At 35.2% G+C, this 27,858-nt stretch overlaps 1 long non-coding RNA gene across 3 annotated transcripts in view; it reads left to right on the top strand.

Moving 5' to 3' along the window:
- LOC104910725 (uncharacterized) overlaps positions 1-26,775 on the top strand; it is a 183,315-nt gene extending 156,540 nt beyond the window's left edge. The window contains exons 5-7 of one of the 3 annotated variants that reach the window (XR_004159625.2): positions 12,803-12,896; positions 16,367-16,727; positions 26,017-26,775. This is a non-coding gene — a long non-coding RNA (uncharacterized LOC104910725). The remainder of the gene's footprint in view (positions 1-12,802; positions 12,897-16,366; positions 16,728-26,016) is intronic. The other 2 variants (XR_014882783.1, XR_014882784.1) reach the window with 2 other exon arrangements.
- Positions 26,776-27,858: the final 1,083 nt, after the last annotated feature.

Here is a 27,858-nt window from a genome sequence, read left to right as displayed (position 1 = left end):
AATGTATTTCAGTGCTGTAGAATTCAAAATTCTATTCAAATTACTACATGACACCTCATGGCTTTATTGTCTCTTAGCAATTAGATCTGCTTTAGCATAAATCTTCCTAATAAAGGGGTCCATGTTAGTTATTCTTGTGGTGTTACACTGAACTATAACTTTCATTTTATATCTGTGATTCTACATTTAAAATAAAACTACTGTGATTTCTAGACAGCCTAATGTTCAATCACGTATTTCAGCCTTGTTCAATCATGTATTTTAGGAAAGATACTTAATTTTGTGTACGCAGCATTTTCTTGTTTTGCTTAGCTGCATTTGTCCTGAAAATACATTTCCTTCCTAGAGGAGCTTGGTAGAGAAATACCAGTGGTTATCTTCTACTTCAAATACCAAGTTATTTAAAACCACTCTTTTGGTGGGAGAAGAGGCTTACTAAACAAGCACTGTATTTATACATGTGTTTCCTTAAAAATTCATATATATGTGTGTTTGAGAGTTCTGTCATAACACAGCTGAAGTATATCACTGGGTAATTTGGCTAAACTTGCTGATAGTTCCTAACAGATTATTATTTATTCATGGATTTAATTTATATTTAAAACTTAAATTTCTGAATATCAGAGAGAGGGAGAGAAGGGTAAGTGTTATTTTATTTATTTTTAAAAGGACATCTGAGATTTTTTTTAACAGCATACTATTTATTTAAGCAATATTTTCTTGCTTTCCTCCTTAATTGGCATTCAAATATTCTGGCCTTGGCAGAATAGGAGTGAGTGTTGCTATCAAATTCACTTTGTCCTTACGAAAACAATGAAAAACATGAGGCTTGTGAAGAAACATATATCAAGCTGACAAGTTGGAAGCCAGAATTTTTTAATAGGAACAACCGAAATACAGCTCCACCATGCTTCTGAAATGCATTAGTACTTTTTGTATAATAAATCATACAAAGACACTTCCTAGTCTTTAATATTTTCAATATTATTTTAGCTGTTTTCTAGAAGAACGATAATTGTGCTGTTATACTGGAAATAACCTGTCACTAAATTCAGTATTTATGAAAAACATACTGCACAAATACATGATAAAAAGTCAGCAGACTTTTAAATATTTATGAATTAGGTAAAATATCACCCATATTCTTAATGACCATTTCAAATTACAAAATAAACTGCAGCAATTTAAAATATGTTTTGCTAAGAATAGAAATAATTTACAGCTGTAAATAATTAACAGCCAAGTCTTGATCAGTCAATCCTTACTCAGCTCTTTTTCTCACAAAACACCATACAAAACAAAATCTTTACATATAACAATTTAAAAATATATTTTTTTCCTAAAATAATTAACTATTCACCTACTGAAAATGATGATACTGCAAGTATGAAATATGAGTTTAAGGAAGGCTATTACTTGGCCCTGCTTTTGTGGACTGTGGTGTGAAAGAAATAGTAGACTGTTACAGCTGAATTTTAGATGAGAGAGGAGATGTTCAGGGGATGTTTCAAGAACATAAACTTTATGAAGAGTTTAAGACTTCTCTTGTTAGTAATAAGCAAGCAATAAAATCAGTTTCCTAGAGTAGATTTAAATGCAGCAAATTGTATTGTTAAAATTATTTTAATTAATGTCATGTCTGTTATTTCTTTTCAAATATACCAAGAATGAGCAATCTATAGAACTTTTCTGAAACTGTATTATTTCCAAGAACTTTGATTTCATCATGTTATACATGATGTCTTATTGCTTTAAAGGAGTCAGAATCTCAGGGATATTGATACCTAATTTTGATTTAGTACCACTCCAAACTCGTTATCTCACAATAATCCCAACAATTGCTGAACATCACAAAGATCTAGTTCAAAGAGTTGCTTCTATAAAGCAATTCAGTCAACAGACCATGAGGCAATGGGATACTGATGGATCCTAGTTGCAACTAAAGGAAGTGCAGCTTGGGGGTTTGAGATCAAGGTGCTTGGTCTGTTGAATCAGTTTATTGAACCACATGTACAGGGGAAGAAGGAGTGTTTTTAGATGAGAAGGTAAAGTAACGTTCAGCATACTGAATTTGTAATTCAGAGTAGTGGTTAGGACAAAGAAACATGATTGAGAAAAAAAAAAAAAAAAGTACAGTGATTTGTAATGGCAAAGACCTGTTTTCCAGGTAACGTTCTGTGCTCTTGCTAATTTACTTTAGGAGATATAGGTGATAATTTAAGAAATCCTGAAATTCTTTTTGTTCTGTGTTTCAGAGGTTCGAAATTTGGACTCAGGATTCATTACTACAATCTGCTCCTTCCTAACCAGCTTCTTCTTTGCTGTACACAGATGATATTGTAACATTTTTTTCAGTATAAAATAACTAAACTGAGCAAACCTAGTACTTGTTGCCCTGGTTCTCTTAACATCTGCTTACTAAAGCAGATATGTTTGATAGTATCAGCCATCATTTTCACATAATTTCTTTCTCGTTCATTGCTTGTTTTCTCTGACAGTATACATGAGACAATTTCTGCCTCAATGTTTTGTAGTTTCTTAATTATGCACTGTCAGTGTTGAATTAATGTTTTGAGAGTGTTTGAGTATCTACACTCTTGCCACCTTTCTTAACTTTGCATGTCATTTTGAAGACTCCTGGTAATTACTGTAATAGTACTTCAGAGAAGTTATGTCAGCCTGCACATACCATTAATGCATTAATGTGTCAAAACAGAAGAGAATGACACAGCTCTAGGCAATCTTAAAAGCTACTAATGGTACCCCAGCTCAGAGGAATTGATTTGTTAGTAATACTAAAGCTATAAAACTTTTGCCCTCATATATGTCTTCCCAAAGTCTTTTTCTATCATCTACCTTATTTTTTGGGTATGAGTAACAGCTGTTTGAATATGGCAAGAGTATGGGAAGACAAAATGTTTCATGTTATCCTTGCTAGGGTAATAGTGCCAGAAGAAAGGTAACAGGATGACAGAAAAAGTGAAAAGAATTCAGTTCTTAAGTATGGCTCTGATTCACTAGCAGGAATCCACAGTACCTCAGTAGATGATTAGTTCATTTTGATTTAAATTTTAATGAGTATGGTTGGACTCTGATGTGAATTATATTTATATTAAATACTTCTAACCAGAGGCTTTTAGTGACTGGAATGATAAATAAGTAATAGTTAATATTAAAATAGTGAAAAAATAACAAAATAATTACCTGGGGCTGGGAGGTTGATTGAGTGAGGACTTTGATATGGATAAAGGTAAAACAATTTTCTCTTGAGTTATCATCTTTCTCTGTAACACCTCCTTTGGTGGCCTGGAAACCATACCACAGTTGCATGTTCACTAAGCTTCCAAGCCACCAAGTCATTCCCAAGGACTCTACTGTTAGCCATAAATTTTTTCCAGTGTACCTACTGTATAGTTGATGGGGCTAACTCTCTAGGAAGTGTGATTTGCATGGGTAAAGATAAACAATAATTGCACAGGACAATGTTTCTCATTTTAATTAGAATAATTAAATAAATAGCATAAAATACATAAATTACTGAATGAAAAGTGTCTTCTATGCCACAGGAGAGAAGTATCTTATATTCATTCCTTTCAGCAACGTGATAGCAGCAGACAATACCATTAACCTGGAATTATCCCAAGGGCTTTCCCATTTAAGGAAATTTGCAGTTTGGACATTCCTAGCAGACATCTCTTGTGACTCTAATTGTGTTCTTCACCTCCTGTTAGAGTGGGGAAATCAAGTCAGGAAGTACTTTTTATAACCAGTGAAGAAAGAACTGCCATGTGAAATGTGATTGGTTTTAGACAATGCAAAGAAAGGGAAAAAATGAATTGCTGAAAGCTGGAAAAGAAAATCTTTGGCCTTTGTTTTCCTTTCTTTCCACTTCAGGTATTTTTATAGTAGTTTTGGTGGCCTGAAGGCATAGGCAGAACAAGATTTATAGGCACTTGTTATTAGACTGATTAGTGTTGTTGGAAGAAAAAGGAAAACTTTTCGGGAAGAACATGTATTCAAAAGTTTTTCTATTTTTCTTTTGCTTTAAAAACATCCATTCTGTGTTTAGGAACTTGACATCCTCTCATTCTTGTCTGCTTCTTTGTTGGGGATGTAAAGAAAAAATGTTATTTTAAAAAACCCGGCACTTCATCTTTACTATTAGTCATCTATGCCATGTGTAGCCAATTGATGTCATATTACTTTTCAGAGTAAGTACAACAAATCAGAAATATTTTTAATTCACAAACTGGGGCACTCCTGTGCATTACATTCACCCTGTACACTTTGAATGTTTCATTTAAATACACAATTTAATAGTGCTGTATTTTATGCTTCTCCTACAAATGACTAATTGCAAATTTAAACCCGTTTTGCTTTTAGTTAAAATCATAGATTGCAGACAAAAAATAATGAGTTTGTGTGTTACTCTTCTACACATCATAGGAAAATATTTAATAATCTAGCATTCATTTTTCAGCTAACTTACATCTATATACTTTTCTTAATTACTTTTTCATGCCATAACACTTTCTCACACAAAGGGATGTCATTTCATAGAATTCAATTAAAAATGCACTGAGTGTCATGCTAGAGCAGGAATCCACCATAGACATGTTTTAAAATGACAGGAAATAATCTTAAATAATCTTCTGGATGATTTGCAAGGATGAAGTAACTGGAATGCTTTCTTGGGAGGATTATTAAGTAAGTACTGCAAGGTATCTTAACAGAAATGTCTCTTTTTTTCTTTTTTTTTTCTTTCTTTTTTTCTTTTTTTTGTTATATCTGGAGCATTAATTATTGTCATACTATTGATGTGGATTTTTTTCTGAGCTGGAGAGATGGATATCATAATTATCTTCAGAAACTTAACACATAAGAAAATCAACAACGTTTTTCTGTCCAGAAACAGTCTTTGCAAATTCAAGTGTTGTGTGGTACCTGTCCCAGAGATGCTAATTACTCTTACTGCTGCTTTGCAGTGCCTTAAATCAATGTTTATTTACCATTAACCATTTAGTTCTTCTTTTGACATAATTCCATTTTCATTAAAAGTTATCTCATTTTTCTACTTGTTCTAGATATGATTGATAATATTTACTATCATAACAGGCAGATAGGTCGAATGAATACAGTTAGGTACGTACAAAAATGCATTCCCACAGTGAGAAAAGTATTTTGAACAATAACTCCTGATGCCAGAACTGGGTATATACCTAGGGTTTTCTTTTGTTTGTTTTTTGTTGTTCTTGGTGGCTAATGTCACAATACAATGTAGTCTGAAATAGTTTGGGTTTTAAACAGAAAATATTTTAATTGACTGATGTAACTGAATAACCTCAAACTGATTGATCTTGAATGATAACAGAAGGTCATTTTTATAGAATAGATTTGAGAAAAACATCAAAATTCAAGAACCTAGCCCTAAGCTTCACAATCAGCTTGCAGTCTTGGAAATGAGATATAATTTAGAGAATTTCTCATATCAATTAATTTATGGAAAATTTATCCCAGCACATTTTTAGGTCATAAAGTAGATTCTGTATCTCTGACAGCAGTATGTTTGCCTAGGGTGAAAAGTGCACTTGGATCAGTGCTCCTCATCTCCGAGGAGCCGTGTGTTACCCTTACAGTATAATAAGATCCGATTTATGAGTCATCAGCTGTCCTGGCCTGGGTTCTATCTGGGAGATACTTCCTACAAGTCAAACACAGCACTGCTTTCTGTTGCTTTTAAGTCAACTTTATACTGTGACTTCAATTAGCTAATGAGCATTTTTATCCAGAAAACTTTAACAAGATGCTGTTGATTCAAATAGCTAGAACAAAAGATTCAGTGTTTATTGCTATTAAAACTGAAAGTTAATGGCAGAAAAGTACTTTGGGAAGTACAAATCTAAGATTTGAAACTTTTATTGAATTTATGCAAATTTGCTTCTGAGCCACTTGAAGATTTCCATGCAAGGTTAGAGAGACCTAGAGACAGCAAATTATTTTAAACAGTTTATAATTCATGTAGACGAGGTAGGCTTTTTGCCAGAAACTTATTCTTTATCCTTTTTTTTTTTTTTAATTTTCTGAGGAAAATGTGCTCCTAACTTCAATCTATTGAAGTGTGGCATTGCATAGATGCTGAATTATTATGACAGTATTATAAAAGAGCAAGAGTTGATGTAGAAAATAAATGTACACTGAGAAGACTATAAAATTTTTAATAGAGCTACTGTCTCAATCATACTTAATGGTTCTTAAATAATAGTGCAAACATTACGGCACCTCTGAGTCTTCAAAAATATGCATTTCATTAAACAGGATATTCTTATCAGTTGGTACATAATGATTTCTTCTATGCATTGCTTATAATGATTAAAATGAATTGTAGCTCACTGCTTCAATGTTCCTTTTTCAGAAAAGCAGGTGAGGCAACAGCTACACATGACACATAAAATGCAAATATTTCCATTTGCTAAAATTCCATCTTGGCGCACAATATATATCACTCAGAGCAGTAGCACAATATCACAGAAATACTATGCTGTCATAAAAGTTGTAATACAACATGAACTAGTGCCTTAAAGAGTTTCAGTAGTGTTTAAAGTATAGACTTAGAGAATATAAAATGAATAGCTTAACTGCTATGTGTTAAGGTGTTTTAATTCACCGCCCAAAAATTCTTTGATACTTGTAAGAATTTTTTAAGCATCTAGATGGTGACATGCCAGTCTATATTTTTTAAATTATATTTGCTATATAGCTGCTTTCTGAATTTTTGAAAGGTGAGAAATTCTGCAGTCAAGCAGGAAGATCTTGAGAAAAAACAATGCATGACTGAAATGCTTAACCATTTTGGGAAATAGTACAAGGAATTTGAGATATGGAGAAGAGTAAGCCTTGCATATCTAGGAATGTCTGAGAGCAATTTTGAGAGATGATACTATGATTTACGAAAGCATATCTCTCTTTACCCTATGCATACTTGAAGACTGAATGGAAATTGTGTGTAAATGTTACAGATGTGCTCTCTGATGGTATGGATACATGCACAGGAAAAAAATGCTTAGATTTTTCTGTACCATATGCAAAATACATTTTTAATTGATATGAACTGCAAAAATTGTGTTAATTTCTATATAAAATGTATAAAATGCATTTTCCAGTGATGAACAAAAGCCTACATGCTATTGTTGTAAAAATGTGAACCAGCAGAGGTGACCCACTGTTCCACTGCTGAAAATACCGCCCACAGCCTCAATGTGCTCACATCCACTGTCTCTTCTCCAAGCACTGATGAATGTCAATGGGTGCAATTTCTTTTCCACATGGGAAAATTCAATTGTACACCTGTGCTTCATTCAGAATTCCATGTCACATTACAGTTTGTCAGACTGTCGTCTGTTGCACACCAGCACAATGTAATGGGATATTGTTGGGAAAGTTCAACCTCTGCTACCATACCACCAACATCCTCATCTGATATCATGGGCCAGGATAATAAAATAGGATGCATAACTTTTGGTGCAGCCCTTGTAACTTTGCACTCTAACTATCCCTACTTGGGTGTTTTTTTTTTTGAAAAAGAGTGAGAGTGTTACTTTATCAAGGAATTGATATCTGACAACTATTCTTGTATTATCTTTGACAGCTAACACCGATGAGCTACTAAATGTTGCATCCCATTCAGTGCACTGTAGGTGAATTGGGTCACTGTTTCAGTGTTTAGGAGATACTCAGTTAAACTTCACAGATATGTAAAATGCATAAGTACTAAGGGTTATATATATCTATTTATATTTACAAATATATATAAAAGAAATATCAAATAGATCATTTTTCTTCTCAGACCACCAGTTCCCTTAGATGGCCCCCTGAGCCCACAATATTTTTACCTCGTAACCATGGCAGTGTAATTCATGAATTAAACCTCTTCAGAGAATGCAATTTAAGTTTCATCAGCAGCAGGAAGCATCTGACTGAAAAGCATACCATGATCTTCTGGAAGTGAGATGCCTGCTCTGTTGTTCTGAGTTCAGTGTGGTTCTAGAGAGAGATAAGTTTTATGAATTCCTTCCCAGAAGAAGCTTTGTGTTTGCTGCCTGTAGTTACAATAGGCATTTTGTTCAGCTGCTAAATTTTGTTTTTTTCTATATACACACAGAACTTAATTGTTAAAATCTAGTAAAAACGTTAATCATTTTTCTACGAGTCTCTTGGTAGCCCATGCTGATTTAAGTATGCAACATTTGAATTTGCAACACTTGACATCAAAAAGTAGATGTTACCTGACTGCTTTGACTGATGTTTAAAAACTGTGAAAGTGAAATACAAGCAGAAAATTACTGTACTAATGATTGCAAAAGGGAAGTTGTTATTCAATTTAAAGCACATCTTGACAAGTTAGAGTTCCATATTTCTTCAGATTACTCGCCCTTAAATTCATTGTCGTACTGTGTGCCTCATATACTTTCTGTACATGATAATGACATGATAATGCTTGTTGGTTGTATTATTCTATGTACTCTGAATCTATTTCTGCCTATTCAAAATTTATAATATCACATATTTTTTTCCTTAATAATACTTCAGCTAGCCTTTTCTAGAGCACTGAAAGACAGTACAAACATACAGAGAACCATTTGTGTGCGAGAGTCAAATACTCTATTTTTACCAGAACTGGTTCAGCATTGTGAGCTAGAGTTGTGCAGACATCAGCTGCTCTTCCATAAAAATAACTTTTATTAAAAATGCTGCTGGAGAAGCTGATCTGAAATCATATTTTACTCCTTTGTTCTGCATGCATTAGGCCTTGATCCAGCTTGCATATAAATTAAAATGATTGTTTTGAAGTAATTTATTTATGAGCATATTTATGTGCCTGATTGACAATAACAGTTTGCTTGCTTGGTAGTAGCAGTAACTTCTTAACCTCGTTCTCTGTCCTGGGAGATAAAGTTGTACCTGATTGATTTATCCATGAACAGGGATGCTGTTCTGAACTAAGAGGTCTGCGCCTGGCTTGTGTTTTAATGGCATATCAACATTAACCATATATTAATGCTCAGAGCAAAGATGACTTGGAATCTTTTACAGTACTATAGGAGGATGTCCATCACTGTAATTTAGCCCTGTGTGAATAAACATTTTGCAATACTGTAACTTTGAGAATATAGACTTGCATGTTTTTTTCCATGCAGCACAGGTGCTTGAGTGCATTAAAATAAGTTGGATTTAAACACAGATGTAAGACATTTTTCAAGTCTCAAGGGAAACTAAATCAGTGCCTAGTTTAGTCAAGCTGTCTTGGACCTTGGACTTCCTTGGCTCTGCACAGCACTGCTCAGCAACAGCTAAAGCTATGTTATCAGCATTGTTTTTTCCTAGCGCCAAAACAGTGCATCATTCCAGATACTGTGCAGAAAATCAACTTTGTCCTATCTGAAACAAAGTCGAGTTCAATCCACAGACCTAAATTTAACAAAGAAAACTTTATTGTTATGTACTTAATCTTTCCATCTATGTGAACAACAGAGGCTAATGAGGAATGCACTCATCTGTACCTGAAGGACAGGTTCAGACTGTTTCTAACTGCAAAGACAGATGCAAAGGTAATAAATATTAATATAATGCAGCCTTTGCTTGAATCACTGAAAATTTCACTGAGGAAAATGTGTAATAAAATTTCAGTGTCAAATACCAAAACATTGATGTTATTATTTTTGTATCTGCAAAGATTACAGACCCTAGAGCTTGATTTCAGAGAGGTTAATAGTTGCATATTTCTAAGTTTTCAGGGGCTGTTTTTTCATCTGCATCACTCTGAGGAGAATGTAAAATGCAAAGCTGGAGGACCAAAGAAAAGCCTTATTGTAAATTTATATTTCACCGACACTCTTTAATATTCGGTTACTTATGGTAGCTTAGGTCAGTCCAGGCTAGTCAAAGTACTTCCCTGGAGTTAATCTCTAAAAAGTTCAAAGATGCATTAACGTATTTGTTTTAAGCAATACTAAAATACCTGAATAAAAATGCTCTTGGTACTGTATCAGTAGTTTTTAGCTGTAAATCATTTTTCATTGTTTCCCACATCAGATTTGCAACAGATTAGTGTTATGTCAGAATTCCAAAATTATGGATATTATCCCCTCTGAACTTCATTCACTTTGAACTTCTCATCCAATGCACTCCTTGTAAGGCTTCATTCAGAGACAAGTTATAACTTCTTGTCCATTTCTTGTCCTCTCTTGCTTTCCTAAGAGTATGTCCCAGATTTCTCAATCGTATTCAACAGTAATACATTTTTTAACATTATTTTTTCTTCTCAACTGATTTAATGCAGGCAGGCACAGAATAGAATTATTCTGCTGTACTTACATAATTATCTGACTTGTGCCATCCTTAAAACAAACATAGGGATATCTGTTCAGTTTTTAAAATATCTGGAGAACTTTGATTGCAAGATACAGTATGAATTTGAATTATGTTGGCAAATTTTTAAATTATTCTCAGCCATCCCATTTTCATTTTGTTGCTTATTACAAGAACAAATGTAAAATAAAGCATTTAACAACAGTATTGTTTACAACCCTCTATTAACTAAAGCAGTCTCTAATATTACTTAATTTTCTGAGGGTTTGTCATTTGATTTTTTATTTGTTCTGACTTTAAGTAGGTAATTACATTAAAAATAAGGCAATGCTTATTATTTTCTACCTCAGCCTAATCATAAAATCCTAAATCTTTGACTTGAGTAGTGATAACACACTCCAAAATTCCTTTTTTATTCTGCAAATAGGATATGGTTTTATGTTCACATTCATTGCCAATAAACTTCACTGTATACCAGGCAGCGTACAGGAGACTTACACAATTATCTCTAAATAACCAAGAACATTTGATAATTTAGCCAGCAGCAGCATTTGACTGCCTAGTGGCATAAAAAAGGACTTATCTCTTCAATTCAGAGAAAAATTTTCATTTTTAGCAATTATGGAGAGTTTATTTTGCTGAACTAAGTTCATATATAAGTAGAAGTTTGAATTTAATTTAAGACTAAATGTTGATTTTCAGGTTATGCTGTTACAAGGAGAGTTAATAACAGATTTCTAAGGCTGGAGTGACACGTTAAGTTTCAGGAGCAAAAAAATATCTTTGTCTTGAGATTGATCCAAGGAAATTTTTTTTTTCTTTTTTTTTTTCTTTTTTTTTTTTTCCCTGTCTTTTGCTTTTATCCTATTTGTTTATTCTGGTTTTGTTTTGTTGTGTTTTTTTTGTATGTTTGGATGTTTTTTTGTCCTTCATTAGTGCCATCTTTCTGAATGTCATCACTTATGTTCTCTTCTTTCCATGTCTTCTTCTATATATTTGCCTCATATTTTCTCCAAACAGCTTTGCAGACTCCTTCCTGGGGAAAAAAATTATCTGTTCATGCTTAGTTTTTACTCCTTTAAGATTTTTCTTCCCCATCTGCTTACATTCCTTCTTTTTTATTGTTCATTTTTTACCTGTGATTTTTATTCACTGTTTCTGATCTCACTTTGAGCCTCTTTCTACCCACCTTTTCATGGCATAAACAACATCCTCAGAAATACACAGTTAGCAACCCCAGGCTATACCATGTCTTCCCAATGCCTTTCCAGAATGAAGTGCATCCTGTGATCTGGTGACAATACTTTCTATTTTTCTCTCTCCCCTAATTCAGCATTTTTGTTGGAAACAGAAGATCACATAACATTAAGCTTCAGGAATGCAATCATAGTATAATGAACACTGAATATCTGAAATCATCATTATAAAAAAATATTTGCAAATGACACTGATGCAGAAATGTGTTTTTATAAACAATAAGATAATTACAAATAATAATTAATCACAGTATGGGTGATTCACTAACAGAAAGATGGCCTGCAAATGTTAATCATTCTTCACAAATATGTTTTGCAGACTGTATTTCTGACTTGTGTTTTGCAAGGTAATTTTAGCTTACTCCTAAATATAAGATATTGGAAGTGATACAGGAAGATGAGTCTGCCCCACTACAGAATTCCTATGTAATGTTCCAAAACAGTGTGAAGTGGTTTAAGCTTAAAGAGGAGGTTTAAGATGTGCTGAAGCACATGTGGGAATAAATTACACACTTAGAAGTTGCATTCTGTGAAACTGAGGCCTTTAATACATAATAAACCCACCATCAACTCTGTAACAATGAAATGTTATAGTACACAGTCAGGGAATAATCTTGGTAGCTGATGAAGATATTAGATGAAACTTGTAAACATGGAAGAATTTGCACCCAACTTAGAGAAATATTGAACTATATTGTAAGCCTAGTAAAGTCCATAGGTACTGTGTCTTATAGTAAAAGTATATCTTGACTGTTGGAGACAAACCTTATCATCTCACAGAGCCTCAGGGCTGTGTTTATTTAGAAATAAAATTTATCTATACTTAGTTATCTGTATCAAAAGATACAAATATGTAGTAAGTAATTTTGTATGCTGCCATGAATTACAGGTTTGCATTAGAAGTTTGCTCATTCAGTGGATATACTCTTTGCAATATTTTCTTTTTCCTGGCTTTGCCTCTATCCCATCTTCTATTTAATACAATAGTTGGAGTTTAATTCTTTCATTAAAGGTACTGTCACTATGTGAGCAAAAGAATGTTGGTAGATTAGCAGCATCTCATCAGAATAGCCAGTACTGGGGCTACAGAGAAAGAGAAAAGGGCAGTAGTCAGTCCTATATTGTATTATTTTGCTGTCAGTAATGAGAACAGCCATGTTTTCTGTTGTGTTTTGTTATAGAAAAGAAAGTACAATTACAGGCGGCCACTTGAAAGTGAAGAAATAAAAGCTATAAAGCAACTTGCTAGCAACTAGGCATGAAAATGGCAAAACAGTGAGTGTTAAAGCATGCTGGTATCTTTAAAGGAAGGATTATTAAGGAAAGTATCTTAAAATAAATTCAAAAAACTCAGAGATTATAGTATATTTATGTGACTGAAAAATACTATAAAAATGCTATTGACGTCTGTCCAGAAAAAAATGTTTTAACTCAAGTCTGAAAAACAGCATTATCTAAATCTTTTCCTCGTATTTCTGAGTTGTTTTTTTTTTTTTTCTTTCTTCTTTTTTCCTCTTATCTTTGGAGATTCAAACATGCAATTGAATTTCTTCTTTTCGTTTTTCATTTTTCACTTTTCATTACTCTTTGCATTATTATAAATTCTCTTCATCATAAGCATTTAGCTGGCAAAATAATTTTATGTAACAGCAAATAAGTGATTTTAATGCATTAATATGCTACTGGACTTAATTTCTTCAGATAATAATTTAGTAACAGAATCTGATATAAATACATGGTGATTGACCATTGTATGCTATTTGATCTTGTGTGTCTGTAGTGGTTGATTCTCGGTAAAAAATAAAAATGGAGCTGGATGTCCAATAGACAGGGTAGATCAGAACACTAGTAATGTAATTCCCTTCTTTTCACCTGCAGGTCACCGGTTCATATCTGTCTCAGGTTGCTAGTGACTAAAATTCATTGCTATCCAGTGGTTGATCAGTGGCCTATGTAAAATGAGTTGCCTTCTTAGTTGAGTTACTACTAGAAAGGTGTTCGTATCACAAGAAACACCATAACTGACACATTTTCTGATTGATAACAATATAATGGGGCCAAGCACCAAATTGTCATGAGGCTTTGGATGAGGCTTTGTTCCTAGCATGCTCTAAAGGTTCATTGTTTCTTTTTCATAGAAGAAATACTTCCATTTTAAAGCAAATAGAAGTCCTGCATATAATGTTTTAGAACTCTGTGTATGACTCCTAGGCTATGCTGTTATCATTTTGAATACTTCCACATAAAGTGGAACAGCTTATAGCCTTTAAAGAAATTTTTTAGGGAAACATGAAGGATGCCTACAGCCTAATCAGTACATTTCCTTTCTGTATTTTGAAGATCCTCAGGTCCTTTGTTCTGCTATACAATCCTGCAATGGCTAAATTATGCACTACTTTTCTGTTTAGAAATTATTACTACTATACTATATTTTGCTTTTGATTCTCATGCAGGAATTTGGTATGAGAACAGTACCTATCTAAAAGGTGCAGTATAGTGTTTGTTCATTACATTTTTGATTCAAGAAATCACTGTTCACTCAGTGACTGCTAGGCAAACAGCTTAGTTGTCAGTCTGATATACTGGCATTTTCTAGAATGTTTTAACTTTATATTCTGAACCTAAAAAAAGTATGCTCACTTTAAAGTTGTTAGTTTCCACACAGTCTATTTTTTTTGATCATTTAGTTGATCATAGCAATAAATAAATTGGACAAATTAAAAGTTTTAACAACATATAAATCCAAAATGCACTTTTTTTTTTAAAGCAGGTGTTTTCCAAACTGATACTTTTTGCTTTTTTTTTCTTTTTTCTTCTCCTTTTTTTTTTTCCTTTTCCTTTCCATAATTTTTCCTTTTAAAAAAATTGTCTTTTTTTTCTTTCATACGTTCTAGCTTATGTATCCTTTAACTCGTGCTTGAAGCATCACCTCTAGGTTTCAGATTTTTCAAAAAGAATTCCTAAGCATTCCTATAAGCATGGTATTTTTATGCTTATATATCCACAGCTAAGCTAAGCCCACTGTTTAAGAGCACTGTCTTCAAGAGAAGATAGAATATTGGTTTATAGAATATTATATAATGCTGGTTCATAGAACATATAATATTGATTTATAGTATAGAAAATTGGTTTTTATACCACTCAGATGAATAATACCTTTACAAAAATGAGATGGTTTGTCATGAATCTCTCTATGTTTACTTGGGAAATGTATGATGGCAAATTTTACAATATTGCTAAAGTCTTAAAAATTCTAAAAATAGATTATTATCTACACTCTAGCATGTTCTCTAAAATAGAAATGTACACATCCTTATTTTGTTCACTTGACTGGGCAGTGAGTGCCTTTATTCTGTATGATAGAGAAACCAGTTATGTACTCAGAATTTTTCATTTCTGCTTTTGTGTTTTATTTTATTTTATTTCTGTGGAAGTATGTTCGGAGAACCAAAAAGTTCCATACACGTGAAGTATAGATGGCAGGCTTCTTTAAAGGCCATTCTTCCTTTTAAAACACATGACAATGAACTCTTGGTGCTGTACTGTATAATAATTGTTGAAAAAATTTGGTAATTTTGCATCTAAGGCAATTCTCAATGGCTATAAGCTGCAGTCTACATCACTTGCCTGTCAGCTGATTTTCGAACTGGTTTATCTAATTTTCCTGGCATCAAATGTATGTAATTCCAATCACATACTTAAGAAATACGTGAAAAGAGAGTGATCACATGGAGTTTGTTAAAGGCTATAAATTAACTGTGAATAGGAGAAGGCGAATATGATTTTAACTTTCTGAATATTAAGGTACACTGTGAATAAACTGAAAGTGATTGATTAATCTTTAGTCTTTAAAACTATATTAAAGAGTTTGTTTTAAATCTCTTCTCTGAATAATCATTTTACAATTCCTTTGGCCATAGTAGTTCTGAGAACTGTTCACTGCAGAACATATCACTCAAATTAACTTCTTTGCCTTGTGGGCTAACATATACATTCTGCTGATTTTTGGCTGTCTAGTACTTGCAAGTAAAGATTTACAATCAAGTGTAATACACATAGATCTTGATATGGTTCACTAATTACTTACAGTAGCTAGATAAATCGCTTGGATGTAATTTGACCCAGAAAAAATGTCCTTTCTAATGAGCTAGAGTGGATTTGAAAACTCTTTTTTTAATTTGGGTTAAGAAAAGTAACATTTAGTGAATCATATTTTTCTGTTTCAGACAGGGTTTAATCCAGCATTAGTATTTAGCTGACAGAAACGAGCTGAAATTGGCTTCCAAAGGAGAAATTCCTTTCATTGTGATCTCCTCCAGTTGCTCAGAATAGCTGTTCTTATAACCTCCTGATAAAGGAAAACTGTAGGAAAGGAAAACTGTAAAGGAAAGCAGAGTTTTTCTCTGCTTTAAACTTCTTTATTTTTATCAAATGTCTGTTCTTCCTACTGGATGCAATACTCCTCTAATTCATACAGCTTAAGTATTATAATTATAAGTTCCCCTATTCTTTTTTATTTAACACCCGAATTGTGTAATTTTTTAATTCTTCACAATGGGAAAATATTTACTATTTGCCTTCAATGCAGAGAATTAATTTACAGTCGAATTGGCCCAACAGAGCTTAAAACCTTGTCAAAAATATACAGAAGTGAGGGAAATTGCTATTATTTTTTCCATGGATGATATATTTGTACAATCTGTAACTTCTCCATATTCTGTTCTGCTCTTCCATGATTTATTCAGCCACTGATTTGCCCGCCTTTCATTGGAATCATGTTGACTGCACCATTCATATGTTGACATTAATCTATAAAATGTTCGGATCCTCATAACCTCCATGAATCAAGAAACCCATGTGTTCTTTCCCATGTTCCGAAGTAGAGGCCCCAACCAACAGAGGAAGCTCTGTTGTAGGAACCAGAGGCTAAGCAGCGTGGTGGATGATTGGCTACATGTATTGCCTTTAAAAAAAAAAAAGAAGAAGAAGAAGAAGAAAAAAAGAAGAAAAAGATTAATGCTGATAACAAATATAAGCAAGCGGAAAGAAAGAGTACCTTCAGAAGAGAATTCTGAGTGTCATCCTGCTAAAAGACTTAAGGGACAGGTATGATCACGGCATTTATTTTAATAATAGCCGGTAGAATTATATAAAATATTAGAATAATGATGTACCACTTGGAAATATTAACTAACTGTAGAACTTAAATATCTTAGTTACTATTCTTTTTAATTTCCAAAAAAGCATGCAGATGGGCAATATTCAAAACAAGCTGATGGTACATTCCTTGTCAGCAGCAGTTTTTCCCTTTGTCAAGGTGACTTCAACTGAAAATTTGAAATAGAAGGAGCCACATTCCAAAGTAGTAGGTTAAAAATGCCATCATCTGTGTATGCAGCTGTCCACTTGATTTCACGTTTGTCTTACAGCTAAAGTGATAAAAAGAGAGTGTCAGAATTAGTGTTATATATGCAGTGGTAATAAAAGAACAGTCTTGAGATATTTTCATATGTGCATTGTAGAGGCAGCCAAACTATCCCTAGAAATCATAGTCCACAATAGTCTACAGTAATGTTGTCTTCTCCACTGACAGAACTGAGTATGTAGTTCTTGATCTAAGGTGATATTTGGAGTGGACTGGGGGAGCGGGGAGTTGGGGGGGGGAAGAGGAAAGGAGCAAACGGCTGCACTAGACATCCTAACCTTTCAACAGCTACAGCACTTGTGTTGAGCTTTGATGCTCAAAGATTTTCAAGGGCTTTTTCTGAACCTTCAATTGTTAAAACTTGGCCAGTCTACAGAAGCAAGGATTACAGCTCAGTTTTTGTTCTGACTTTCCACTGTTGGTGGAAAAAGAGCTGGAGGATTGTTTTAAAGGTAATCCCTGAGCACTTATCTTTGGCCTCCAGATAGCACAGACTGTTGCTGAGCAAGCAGTCAACTACAATGTGTAAAACATATTCATTTAAAATACTGACAGGCTGCAGTTTAGCTTTGACCTCATGATTAACGTAAAAAGAAAGGGAATTCTATGAGGGGGTGGATTTTTAATCTCCACCCAGGAGTTGCATGAGTAAATCCTGTTAGAAAGAGGAGGATCTAAGAATGTATTTCAACATTTGAAATGCAATAGATATCATTTTGGAAGGATCTAGGTTTATTGGGAATTAATAATTCAAATCCTTCCCTCCTATATTTAACCTTCTTTACCACTGAATTTTTTAAAATTCTAGTGAAATGTTATATCACCAGTTATGGGGGCAAAGGTAGTCTCTACAGATGTTATATGTTTAGTGCCTAATAAAGAAGGGATATTTTCTTTAGGTAAATACATTTTTTTGAGGGGTGGGGGGTGAAGGGGTGAGGGGTGGAGAAAAGTCAAGACCATGCAGGAAATTCTACAACTAAAAAGTCAATAAATGATCTGAGCAGTATGGGGTGCTGATATACTTGTCTCACAGTGTGACTTTCAGCTTGTTGAAGACTGCTTTAAGTCTGTAGGTGGGACTAAAATCTTGAATCCCAGTGCATATAAAGCTGAGAGATGAAGATGCAGAATTTTCAGCAAAGAAACATCTTCCCTGTCTCTAATACAACAAAGAAGATAATGATTTATGATACTCTGAGATACTTAAAGATTGTTTATGATACTCCAAAAATCTAGAACTTAGCAGGAAACATCAGGAGCCTTTGGAAGGCTGCTTGGCTGAAATTCTGTTGAGAGACCGTTATTTTTTTTAATTAAAAGTATGCTTATAACAACCAGAGCATACAATTTGAGCATAAGCATTTTTACAACCAGAGAGTAAGGATTTGCATGCTTTGCCCGATGCACTAAAGAATATAAACATGCAAGAGATGCTGCTTGAAATGTCAGAGGCTTTCATTTCAGATGTTTCCAGAGCTGCGAGGTAGCCTAAGCTCAGCTCTCCCAGCTTGACATTGCTTGGGGGCAATTCTCTCTGTGAAGTCCAGAGACTAGTGGACAAATCTCTTGTATCTATGTCTTTTTCAGCTTTTTTTTTTTTTTTTTTTTTTTTTCTCCAAGAGTACTATTAGTAACAGTAGTAGTTTAAATACTAAGAAATTTGCTGCATAGTTACCTAATGGCCTTTAGTTTTAATGGTTAATTACGGATATATTTTTTCCCATTTAGCTTTTTTTTTCCCCCCACCTTTAAGTAGAAAAGCGTTGTTATAATGAATTTAATTAAGCAAAAATGGATATTGGCTTACAAGTTACAAAAGGTTGCTATGCGCCAATAAATCATAATTAAATGTATTTAGTGTAATAGTAGCAGTCATTTACAGTCAGTTGCTTGTAACAAATGTTAATTGTTTCCTTAAATGACAAGCTCTTCCAATTATAAAGAAAACAAACTCAAAGCCCAGTTTTGTTAACAAACCTGATGTTTACATTACAAAGAATATCAGTGTTTTATTCATGAGCAGTTGTTCAAAATAGTAAAAAGGTACTATCCAGGGTGCCTGGAAGGGTTTGAATGCGGCTTATTTTGATGAAAAGTGGTTGCTGGTTGCTTCAGTGAAGTGTTGTTATGGTTAGGGAAGGGATGTCTCATGAGATGTAGAGAAGATGCACAGGGAAAACTTCGTAGCTCAAATGTACTGGACAAAGCACTTCAAACTGAAGTACAGACTCCGTGAACTCTGTTCATTTTGAGGTGAGAACGAAGACTTTTAGGGTTTCAGTGTGGAATTTGGCAGCAAGCAGTGAACACCTGCGTTTAAGACAATGGGATTATTCAGACGAGTGAGTAACCACACTGTTGCAGCTTTAATGAACCATATCTTAAAAAGCAACCAACAATTTCTTGTGTGCAGTTTGTGAGGCAATCTCTGTTTAGACTCTCTTTTTATAAAGTGCTTTTATATACATCAAAATATTTACACAGAAAGTGCTGTCCATTTTATTTGTAAATGTAAGGAAGACTTTTGGACAAGAATGTGCTGTTCTGTGTATTTGGAGAACGCGTACCATATAAGAGAGCACAGCCGTAGTTAGTGAAAAGAAGGAAAACAACCCCTGCATACCCAGTTTTGATTATTCTGTGGAAGACACTGTGCCATATCTCCTTTGCTCTGAACAGAACCGCTGTGTGCATATGCCTTTCTGAAGCCTGAAGGCCTGATTATTAGAGTTGAGAGGAGGGGCAAAATACTGCTTTCATTGCAGTTGATCACAACACTGTCACCTCCCCAGTGACATTGATTTAAACTTTGACTTTAGGGATCTGTTTTAACAGAAATGTTAACAGAATGTGCAAGAGTTGCAGGGGAAAGGAAAAAGGAAATTAGAACAGATCACCGTTGTAGCATTTGGATTATTTTAATTCCTGCTTAGATACAAAGTAAAAGAATGGCTGCAGTGCAGAACTGAGTGTGTTGTTATTATATCAAATATTTAATATATTTGAAATATATATTTTTAATTTCATCATTTATTACTCTCAGTACTTCCAGTCCTGACAATGAACAATTCTGGGAGAGAGGGATTAGAAGCAGCTGCAGGCCTGTGTGATCTGAAGGGCACAGTAGGAGTATAAGGAATTTAAATATCATTCATTTTCTTTTCCTTTCCTTCTCTTCCCCACCTCCTTCCCCATGCCATTTCTGCATGGGAAACAATCAGTCATTCAGAGCCAGGCACAATGACCCCCTACCTTTCCCAGTCTGTATCCAAAAATCCTTTGGCAAAGCAGATCTAGACTCCAGCTAGCTCAGCACTGCTGGAAGTCACATTCTGTTCTGTAGGATGTTGGGCTTCATGAATTACGAGCTTGTACTGTACACCAAGTACCTTCAATCACTTGTCAAAAACACTGGCTGACCACTGCCAGAGCACTTTGCATATTTCCACTTTTGTTTTAATCTCTTTTCAGTCTTCACAATGAGCCTGTGGAACCTCACTGGAATTCTTTTCTGATTAAAATATCTTCTGTTCAAATCCAACTTTGCAGCAGGGATGCCTGTGCAAAGGGCCTTGCATGGCAAGGATACACTTTTGATGATTGATACATCTTCACTTCCTTGACGATTATCCCCAATAAATCTTGTTGGTATTTCCAGCCATGATACAGATGCCCTTTACACCCATATAAATCTTCAGACCAAGTAGAAAATTAGCTGAGTCTAGACATTGATCTTGTGATGTAAATTGTATCTAGCCAGCAGGGACTCCATTGATAAACAATGAAGCAATGCAGATAACTTACCAGCTTACTTTTAATCAATGCAACTTCTCACAATGTATTATTCCAGCTATGGGTCTAAATCACTGTGCTCTGTAAGAGTTGTTTTCAACACCTTTTAATCTAATTGGAAAATCTTCCTTTCTACTGGTAATAAACACTCACTAAACTGTCTACACCTAATTGAGCTGTAGTAATTTATGTGAATTCCCCACTGCTTTTTCTCCCTTTAATCAGACAGACTGCTTTATGTCTTTAACTAATGAAACCTAAGACTTCATCAAGTAGATCTGATCAAATGTCGCTGCTAAATAAATCTTCATTAACACTGACATGTCCTGCACATCCCCATGTCCCACTTCATCATTAACTTAGAGCAACATCATCAAAGGAAGGTGATGGCCACTACTTTATTTACATATATAATCTAGCAGTAGTCATCTATGTCACACCAAATAAGAATCTGAGAAGACAGTGTATCAGAGCTTTGTGTGAGGTCTTAATATCAATAACTACACTGATAATGTTTTCCTAGTATGTTAGATGTGACATAAATGCCACTAATTGCCATGCACATCTGTAGAAAGTTTTCTCTCTTATACTGACTATTCGGATCACTCCTCACCCTTGTAAAAATAAATATTGTTCCACACCTAGCAGAGGTAGGAACAAGCTGGCTTAGGTCTATACAGTTACTTGCACACTGCTTTGACTTGCTTATCAATGATCTGAAAGTACCAGTTACCTAGCTGGAAACATGCTGGTATTGTTGTATACCAGTCTAAGCAGCACTTACTATATAGGATAGAAAATGATGGTATTCCTGTATCTGCTCTGAGTGACAATAAGAGAATTGTCCAGAATAGGCCACTGTTTATCTGCATTAAAACTACGGGGGAAAGAAAGATAAACTGCTCCTCTGTGAGGTAAAATGAAAACTTGGTGGTGCAATAAATACTTGAACCAATGAGAGAGGTGATTGTTAAATATTGTAATTGATTTAGTGGCAGACAAAGATTCTGGAGTATCTAAAGATACCCATAGGTGCTAAGTAAAGTTACAAAAATATGGAAGAAAACTTTCCTTGTTGACAAATGTGACTTCTTTACACATAAAAAATTAGAGGTGCCAAAGGACATGCTCAGAATAGCAGTTACATTTCAACGTGTTCTCACCATTAATCCTGCTTGTCGTATTGATTCTATACTGTCTTTCATTAGAAATGAATGCTTCTGCCTTTATGTGGCTCTTCAAATATTTAGTGAGTGGTAAATGACAGAAAAAAAGTGATAGATATGTCAATGCTGGTATCCATTTGCTTATCATTGCTAAATGGGATGAGAACTGACCAATGAATTGGGAAATGTATACTTAGAGAGGGATGAGGAGATTTCAAGTTGGTAAATTGTACAAGAAGAAGCTAAGAAACAGCTAGCTCATGGTGATATGGTCAGATAGGTTGAAAAAGAGGATAAGTTTGGCATTAGACTTTGTCAGAGATCTGGTAATGAAGGTAGGACTAAGATGATGGTGACATGCACACACTCAGCCACACATACTTAGTTTTGCAGAAAAAGATAAAATTTGCTGTGATTTTGAAGACTGAATAGAGCTGCATCTGGCCTAGCTTGGTGTATTTCTTGAAAACCTTCCTGGACAGTCATTTTGCAGAGTTGCATGTACTGATGGATTTACACCTGCTAAGCTCTACATATATTTTTTGTTTTCAGCGATTACTGGTAATAACTAACCAAACTTTCTATGTGCGTGCATGTTTGTGCAAATCATGTGTTCGACTCTGTCTGTGATAAAATCTACGTGTGAGTCACCTTCTGAGAAGGCCTCTAGTCACTTCTATTATTTGAATGAAAACAGTTGAGTGAAGGTGTGAAAAGAGGATGCGGAATGGGGATGGATAAGCCAATGCTTTCATATCATGATGTGGAGGATGAAGGAAAACTTGAAATTCAGGAGAGAGTTCATTTAGGCCTTTGTCTGCTATTTGTAATTTTTGGGACTATACATCTAGGAATAAATTCTCCTGAGTTTAAAATTAGCCTCTGGAACATATATAGCAATCATTGGTTTCATTTTCATTGTAGATGAAAAATATAAAAATAAATCTAATTCGTAGTTAAATTTGAAGAATAGCTGGGGCCTGGCCAGACTTCCAAGGGAAGACTTTAGCTAGAGATAATTCTGTTTACTTGAATTCCCAAGTATTTTGTACTGCATAATTCTAATGCCAGAAGATAAAATGAAAATTCATAGGAGATTACTCTCATTTTAAAAATTAGTCAGGTTCTGTGTTTCTTTAATAATGAGAAATAGTATTGGTTCAGTTGTACAGAAATATGCTGACTGGAGAAAGAATATTGTCCAAAAGATGAAGATGAAATTATATTTTTAAGTACACTTGGAAAGGGAGAAACAGAGAGATACTTGTTACCTTGTGGTTAATACTACTCCTCTGTTACACTGAATATAAAACCTACATTTACCAAGAAATATATTCCAGAAGGGATTATGTTTGTCAGGTATATTCCAAAAGGACATAGTTTTAACTTGGAAGTCATTTTGCCCTAAACCTCTAGGTAGTGACTGGGGCAGCAAATCCCCCCGCCCCACCACTGTAAGGGCAGAGCAAGTTTAAGACCACCTCATGAGACTGAATGTGTATAACTCTGTGTGGCCAGATGGCATGCATCCCAGGGTTCTGAAGGAGCTGGCTGAGGTGGTTGCCGAGCTGCTCTCCATCATATTTGAAAAGACTGTCAGGTGAGGTCCCGGTTGATTGGAGGAAGGGTCATGTCACTCCCATTTATAAGAAAGGGAGCAAGGAGGACCCGGGGAACTACAGGCTGGTGAGTCTCACCTCTGTACCTGGAAAAATCATGGAACAGATCCTTCGACATGCTTGCTCACATGAGGAATGATTGTGTGATCTGAGACAGCCAACATGACTTCACTAGGGGAAGGTCATGCCTAACCAATCTGGTGGCCTTCTATGATGGAGTTACGGGATTGGTGGACAAGGGAAAGACAACTGACATCATTTACCTGGACTTGAGCAAGGCCTTTGACATGGTCCCCCACCACCTCCTTATCTCCAAATAGGAGGGATGTGGATTTGATGGGTGGACCACTTGATGGATAAGGAAATGATTGAAAGGCTGCAGAAAGAGGGTGGTGATTAATGGTTCTATGTCCAGGTGGAGGCCGGTAATGAGCCATGTCCCCCACGAGTCTGTCTTGGGACCAGTGCTCTTTAACATCTTTATCAATGACATTGATGACAGAATTGAGTACACCCTCAGGAAGTTTGCTGATGACACCAAGTTGAGTGATGCGGTTGACACAGTGGAAGGAAGGGATGCCATTCAGAGGAACTTCAACAGACTTGAAAGGTGGTCCCAGGTGAACCTAATGAGGTTCAACACAACAAAGTGCAAGGTTTTGCACTTGGGCTAGAGAAATCCCAGGCATTTATACAGATTGGAAGGAGAGTAGCCCTGCAGAAAAGGACCTGGGAGTCCTGATGGATGAAAAGCTTAGCATGAGCCAGCAGTGTACTCTTGCAGCTCAGAAAACAAATGGTATCATGGGCTCCATTAGAAGAGGGGTGGCGAGCAGGGACAGGGAGGTGATTGTCCCCCTCTACTCTGCTCTTGTAAGGTCCCATCTGGAGTACTGTGTCCAGGTCTGGAGCCCCCAGTACAAGAAAGATAGAGAGCTGTTGGAGAGGGTCTAGAGCAGAGCTACAAAGATGATCAGGGGACTGGAGCACCTCCCCTACAAAGACAGGCTGAGGAAGCTGGGCTTGTTCAGCCCAGAGAAGAGAAGGCTGCAGGGTGACCTAATTGCAGCCTTTCAGTACCTAAAGGGAGCCTACAAACAGGAGAGGAATCAACTCTTTGAAGGGATTGATAACTGCAGGACAAGGGGAAATGGTTTTAAGTTGAGGAAGGGAAGATTTAGGTTGGATGTCAGGGGGAGAAGTTCTTTACTGTGAGAGTGGTGAGGTGCTGGAACAGGCTGCCCAGAGATATTGTAAATGCCCCGTCCCTGTGGGGATTCAAGGCCAGGTTGGATGGGGCCCTGGGCAGCCTGATCTAGTATTAAATGGGGAGGTTGGTGGCCCTGCCTGTGGCAGGAGTGTTAGAGATTCATGATCAAAGAATCATAGAATAGGTTGGAAAAGACCTTAAAGATCATCGAGTCCAACTGTGACCTTACCGTACTACCCTAACAACCCTCTGCTAAATCATGTCCCTGAGCACCACATCCAAATGGTTTTTAAACAGAGATGGTGACTCAACCACCTTCCTGCGGAGCCTATTCCAGTGCTTAACAACCCTTTCTGTAAAGAAATGTTTCCTGATATCATGTTTCCTGATCCTTGAGGTCCCTTCCAATATGTGGGCCATTCTGTGATTCTGTGTGAATGCAGTGACTTGTATTGCTGAAAGTACTGATGGCTAGTGTTAAATTTTAGGCTGGTATACTGCATCTCTTAAGAGACGTTTTGCATTGGCATGAAAAGATTAGGCTGGTTCCTTTAATCAGTGCTGAGTGAGGTTAGTAATGTGTTCTGTCAAGGCCAAAAAAGAAAAGAAGTTGCTTCCAGTAGATCATGAAGACACTGCTGGAGTTGTTCTGTTGCAACTGTAGAAGTCCTAAAGCTTTGATAGGATTCGTGATACATGGTAGGTATACATAAATATTTCTGTATGTATGCCAGTAAGAGAGAGATTCATTCGTATTATAGCCAGGTGTTATATCTATTCCACTACGAAAAAAGAAATTGCTTTTTCTTCAGATACCTGGTATCCACATATATGCCAGTTAAAAGAAATTACATATGTAGGTTCCGAGAAAGAGACATCACAGAATTCTATTCATGCATAATTCATCTTTCTTGGCTATCATCTCATTTTTAAAGAGGGCATCCAGCATTTCCAGTAAAAATGCATAAGATCCATTTAAGCTAATTACTTGCCAGTCACCACTTTTCTTTTTTCTCTTTTTTTATCTGGTTTCGACTACTGAATGTGTAAAACATGCTCTGATCAATTTGAGTGCACATGCAAACAGGATCAGCAGAATAAAGCATGTTTTACAGCTTATGATGTGCTATTGGAAATTTGGAACATATAGATCAATGATACTGTTTTATTTCTTTTTCAGTAATGGACCAGAGAACAGGATGAACAACATTGTGATCAACAACAATTTTTTTCCATTGCTGCTCCTTAATATACTATTCTCTGTAATAAAAAAAATGCTATAATAAATACTTTCTGTTTGTTCCATGTCTTGAGGTCAATGTGCAACACACTCTGTGGAATTGGCTTTTTCATGTTGTTTCAATGAAAGCCTGTGAATATGCTCTAGTCAGCTTACCAGGCTGTTTGTTCTGCTCAGCTAACCAAACCATGCAAGTGTGTCTTAACTAAATTATCTGCTACGAGTCTGTACTGAAGTCATTCTAGTAGACGCTCCTCCATCTGTTTTGTTTTATTTCCTTTCTTGTTTTTTTTTTTTTTCCCCACTAGTTGGTCATTAAAAATAGTTGAGAACAAAAATAATTAGCATAAAACCAAGATCTATGCATTTTATTAGAGCAAGCTTCTCTTATCTAAATGCTATAGCACTTTAAATTCAGAGAATAAGGCTTGCTTACCTGAAGTGAATCTATTAAAATAGGTGGATTTTTTTTGCCTTCAAGTAGTTTCCATTCAAACAAGTAGAACGAAAGGATTACTGATTTTAGACTGACACCTAGTTTAAAAGAACTGTACATGACAATTTTCCAAATCTCAGGTATTGATTGAGAAAAATTATGACAAATATATCGTCTTAAATACAGTTATTTAAACTCAGTGACAGGGAATAAATTGTGAGGATGTGTTGGAAGAGCTGAATGCTGAAGGTGGGAAGACTGGAGGGAAGGAGAAACCAGTTTATAAAAAATAATTATACAATTACATAAACTTACTTGTTTTATTTCTTTTGATTTTTTTCAGAATGCTCTAAGAATCCTCTGCTATATCTTCTTGGGGACCGAGAAAGGTTTCCCAGCTAGCTTGTGAGACTAACAGCATGAAAATCTACAAGTGATCAGTCATCAAGCAGGCTCTTTGAGTGAAGAGCTTAGCAATTATTCTGACAAGTATGAAGGAACACTTCCCTTTGATCATATAATCAAACCACCCAAACAGAAGTAGTTGGGTGAAAATTTGCAGGCCATTTTTGCAACATATTCCACACTTTTATTTTTCCTGATATCATGTTGTGCCCTCAGCTCAACTTTTTTTTTTTTTTTCATTTCATGATGTGAAAAAAGCAAACTCAGCTTCAAAGAATTCAAGATTATATGATGATCTTTTTCTCAGTTAAAATGTCATCATTTGACAAAGAGTCTGGCAAATGAACTTCCAAAAGAGGGCTCACTGAATTAGAGAATATGTTATTTAAAACCTTCCCCCAGTTGGGAAGACACTAAATAAATCAATGGATGAGAACACAGTTATAACAGATAAAGCTGTCTGATTAAGAAGGAGGAGCAGTTTCATTGTATGGAATTGTAATTTCTGAAGATTAAATGCAGGTACGTGTGGACAACCTGGTTCTAAACAGCTATTTGAGGATAGTTCACGTTTATTTATTTCTGAAAAAATTCTCAAAACTTCTGTAAAACTGCAGGATTACTTCTATTACTTGGAAACAAAATCAAGTTTGTACCCAGAAATGTTTTCTTGGCTTAAAAATGAAGCAAAATTTACATCTCCAATCACTCTCAGAAATATTTTCCTTTCCAAACTTAACTTCTATTGAGACTTTAGATATTAAGTTAATTTGTATTTCTTGGTTAACTACTGCTATTCTGGTGTGTTTTGCAAAATCAAATTTGAGCTTAAATATTCTCATATTTATAAGATGACAAGAAATATGCTTGCTTTGTCATATGGTAAAAAAGAAATTAACTGTTGGATCCAGTTCTGAAATGATTTGAAGAGGCCTGTAATA

This window comes from Meleagris gallopavo, chromosome 4, assembly GCF_905368555.1.
Source record: "Meleagris gallopavo chromosome 4, MGAL_WU_HG_1.1, whole genome shotgun sequence".
Lineage (NCBI taxonomy): Eukaryota > Metazoa > Chordata > Aves > Galliformes > Phasianidae > Meleagris > Meleagris gallopavo.
Note: the sequence above shows the minus strand (reverse complement) of the source record. Positions and strands in the feature narration are given on the sequence as shown.